Source organism: Spermophilus citellus (assembly GCF_964194105.1).
Source record: "Spermophilus citellus genome assembly, chromosome: 4".
Taxonomy (NCBI): Eukaryota; Metazoa; Chordata; class Mammalia; order Rodentia; family Sciuridae; genus Spermophilus; species Spermophilus citellus.
In genome coordinates, this window is record NC_138185.1 from 196,485,445 (window position 1) to 196,490,223 (window position 4,779).

Here is a 4,779-nt window from a genome sequence, read left to right on the forward strand (position 1 = left end):
CCACTTTGCTACTAAGCCTGGAAATGGAGGTTGGACTTGAGGTCAAGTGTATTGGACTCCACCATGATGAACTGCATGTTCACAGGTGGTACAGCAGTGGGGTTAAGTCATGTGTACCTCTGTATCATGAAGCCAGGCTAGGGGGATTTGAAGGATCCTTTAAGCCAGTCCTGCATCCTGTAGTCGATTTCATGTACTTGGCAGGGACTGTGACTTGTGCTGCCCTCTAGAGGAAATAGGACCCAAGTAAAGCATAACTGCCCAGCAGCCCAGGGAACTAGAGGCTGGCTGTTCTAAGAGGTTCTAAGAGGTAGCAGCTGGTTGTGGCAGTCCTGAGTGTTCCACTGCCAATAAGAGCAACTGGTATGTGCTGCCATGCCAAAAGCAATGAGAGCTATTCACTCTAGCAATCATAGTCACCATGAGGGCGCATCGAGAGGTGTCTGTCGGTGAGAACTGCTCAGAGGACTTAATACCTCTCCATCCTACCAGCCTAATTACAGTCATCCTTGACATCTCAGATGGGGTTATGAAATGAGAGTGATGATAGGAGAAAAGAGAGGTAAGGGGAAGTAGAGATTATACCAAGGGGCCGGGGCAATAGGAAGGCAAAGAGAGGTTCAGGTATTCAGATCACAAGCTCAGGCCTCTGATTCTTGACCACGAGAAAACAGACCCCTTAAGGAAGGTAATTCATCAGCATACAAACATTTAGTTTGCAGGAATGGGCTCTCAGCCTTCTCTTTTAAAAAATTAAAAGTCTTATCTGAAATTACTTAGTAAAGAAGGAATGTGAGTTAGAGTATAGCCTGCCTTAAGGTCTTGAAATTTTTTTCAACTCTGTTGGGTAATATTTTCTTTATGTGGCAATAGGATAAATAAAAATTGCAAATTGTGGGGCTGAGGTATAGCTCAGTGGTAGAGCATGTGCTTAGCATGTTTGAGGTCTGGATTCAATTCCCAGCACTGAAAAAGGAGAAGGAGAGGAGAAGGAGGAGGAGAGGAGGAAGAGGAGAGGAGGAGGAAGAGGAGGAGGAGAGGAGGAGAGGAGGAGGAGGAGGAGGAGGAGGAGGAGGAGGAGGAGGAGGAATAAAGGAGAAGGAATAAGGAGAAGAAAGAGGGAAGGAGAGAAGGAGGAGAAGGAGAGGAGGAGGAGAGGAGGAGGAGGAGAGGAGGAGGAGGAGGAGGGAGAGGAGGAGGAGGAGGAGGAGAGAGGAGGAGGAGGAGGAGAGGAGAGGAGGAGGAGGAGGAGAGGAGAGGAGGAGGAGGAGGAGAGGAGAGGAGGAGGAGAGGAGAGGAGGAGGAGGAGGAGAGGAGAGGAGGAGGAGGAGGAGAGGAGAGGAGAGGAGGAGGAGGAGAGGAGAGGAGAGGAGGAGGAGGAGAGGAGAAGAAAGAGGGGAAGGGGAAGGAGGAGGAAGGAAGGAGGAGAAATTACATGTAGTACACCTGGCCACTTCTCATGCCTGGGTAGACGTTCTTATCATAACCCTCAAAATGAAAAGAACAAGTACAAATTAAAAGAGACTTTTAGAGGCTTCATGTTTGATCAGTGGTTTTTTAAAATTCAGGATGATTGCTGAGTTATTGCAGGTCCTAGATATATTTGAACTATCAGAGAATATTCATTCTTTCCCCTTTCTCTTAAATTAAGGCTATGATGGTTTTGCTATTCCAGTTGAGATCCTTGGTATGCCCACAAACAGAAACACTCAGTACATGTTTCCTACATTCAGGAACAGGCACAGTATGATTTCTTCTACAGAATCCCATGGTGTTCTCCTTGAATGCCATGAGGCAGCTGCAACTCAAGCACCCCTGCAGCTCCTGGGTTCTTGTGAAAGTCACTTCAACTCTAACTGGCAATGGAACAAGCCAGATGGTCCTGGGAGGCCTCAGCCCACCACATCCAAATCATGAGCAAGTCTTTTTTTTTTTTCATTTCCAGACATTTAGAGAAGACAAGAGAGTAGAGAGAGGTCTTTTTTCCCACCTTGCTTCCCTAACACCTTCTCTACCAAAGAATCTGAGAGGAATAAAGAGGTAAGTCCTGAAAGGAAATTTCCAGCCTCTAAGAGAATATTCAAGTTATTTAAGACAATGTGAAGAGCTCCCTGAAAGGAACTACTGTTGAAAGGATGAATAAAAATGTTTGAAATGGTTCAGAGAAGATTTATTTAAAACATCATAACGGGAATAACATGTGTTAATGCCTACATAGGAAAAGGTGGGAGGATTGGAGGGCCAGGACTGTTAGTATTTCTGGGAATTTTATTGAGTTTATGTTTATAAGAAAAAATGATCTGAGAACTCAGTTAATGGCCTGAGCAGCTTTATGGAAAATTATTTAAAAGAAGATAATAGGAGAAGGAAAGAAAATTTTCTGATGTGACTTTAATTTAAAAAAAATGCAATGTATTAGCAACCAGAATCTACTACTTCTCACATAGACGACTCTAATTCTGAACTTTTCTCCAACCTGTAGATTCCAAAATTTCATGCTTTTCAGTGTTCTGTGCATCCTAACTGCAAATTTTAATGTTTCCACCTTGCTGAAAATACTTCTATAGTTCCCTATTGCCTACAGAATTGGGCCCAAGGTCCTTAATATATTGCACAAAGCCCTTATGATTTGTCATAATTTCTCTCTGATTGACATGGATGCCTCTGACCTGGAATGATTACCAATCATCTGCCTTGTATCTTCATTGCTCAAAAAGTTCATAAAGGCTTTTTTTTAAAAAACCAGGAATTGAACCCATGGGCCTTAACCACTGAGATACATCCCCAGGCCTTTTTATTTTTTTAATTTTTGAGACAGGTTCTCAATAAGTTGCTGAGGCTGGCTTTGAACCTGCGATCCTCCTGCCTCAGCCTCCTGAGTTGCTGTGATTATAGGCATGTGCTACCATAACTGGCTCACAAAGGCTTCTGAATAGCAAGGTGCTTTCTTTCCTTTCTGAGATCAAATGAAGCCAGGTGAGGGTTTTTCTACTGCATCCAGTTGACAGCTCTGATTCTGCTTTGCTGTTAAACTTGATTTATTCATTCCACAAGCATTTCTTCAGTGCTTACCTTGTGTCAGGAACTGTGCTAGATTATAGGGACTTTTAAGGGCAAATAAAACACATGTCCTGATTTCAAAGTTTACACACCTGAGTAAGCTCTGTGTATCAGTTTCCTGTTACTGCTGCAACAAATTACCACATATTTATCAGCTTTAAACAACACAAATTATTATCTAACATTTCTGGAGGTCCGAAGTCTGAAACGGGCTTCACTTGGCTAAAATCAAGATGTCATCAGAGCTACATTCCTTGTGAAGGAGGAGAATCTATTCCTTCTGCCTTTCCAAATCTTGGGAGCTGCCTGCCTTCCTTGGCTCATGATCTTTTCCTCCGTTGTCATAACCCGCTGTGCAGCAGCTTCAGCTCTCTTTCTGACTCTGTCTCTATAGTCACATCTTCTTCAACTCTGGCCCTCCTCCTTCCTTATGAGAACCTTGATATTACATTAGGTCCAATCCAGGATATCCTCCCTATCTCAAGATTCTTAATTTAATTACCCCTTCAATGTCCCTTTCACCATATGAGGTAACAAATTCACAAGTTAGGCATTCTTGGGAGAGAGGTTATTTTGTTTACCACACTCTTCTAGCCTTTTTATTTGTTGCTAAACAGAAGAGTTAGGTGTGGTGGTATTCCTGTACTACCAGCTTCTCAGGATGCTGAGGAAAAAGACTTTCTTGCGCTCAGGACATTGAGGCCAGCCAAGACAACATGGTGAGACCCCCCTCTCAAAATGAGGAACACTGAAACAAACAAAAAGCCCAGGAGCTATTTGTTTATTCAACAAACATGTATTGAGTGTCCATATTGTGCCAGGTATTGTTCTAATTCTAAGTATTGGAAATACAGTGGTGAATACAGTACAGTTCCTGCTCTAAGGGATCTTACATTCTAGATGGAGATAGACAATAAACCAACACCTAAACAGTATGTCAAAAAGTGACTGGACTTTAGAGAAAATTAAAGCCGAGTGGGTACCCTGGGAAGTATGAATTGGAGGTGACTATTATTTCACAAAGGTGATTATAATAACCCAGGTCCAGATAGGAGATGGAAGGTGGTCTTGGTGACTCAAAAAGAGGGAATTTAATATAAGGGAAATGTTACACAGGTGATGGGAAGGCTGAAAAGTTAACTGGGGTAATGAGACACCCCAGAATTTTATTTTTTCCTATTGCTGGCGGCCAAACCCAGGGCCTTCTGCTTGCTAGGCCAGCACTCTACCACTGATCTACACCCCAGCCCAACTTAGAGGGTCTTAAAGTCAGGGAGCTGCCACCACCCTCCGACAGATGGTGTTACCAGAGTCTTGAAATGGTCCTAACTCAGTGGAAACCTGGGACCATGGAGAAGATGCACCTGCTATTAAGATATTACCTGAGGCAGAGAGAGAGGAGGAAGAAAGCTTAGACTTGCCCCTTGCACCTGTTCAAATTCCTGTCATGTTGAACTCCGCTGAAAACCCCCAATAAGGGAGCCTGGGAAATATGGCCCATGTGGATCAGGCTTCCTGAAAGATACAGTAGGAGAAGGGAAAGCAACAGAAAGTCAGCAGACAAATGATCAACACAGTTACCTTTGTACAGACTATTTAAAGGATCTCAGAGAGTGAGTCATACAAATTTGTGGGGAAAGAGCTTTCTTGGCAGAGGGATAGGCAAATATAAGGCCTTAAGGCAGGAGAACACCTGGCATATCCAAGGAGCTGCAGGGA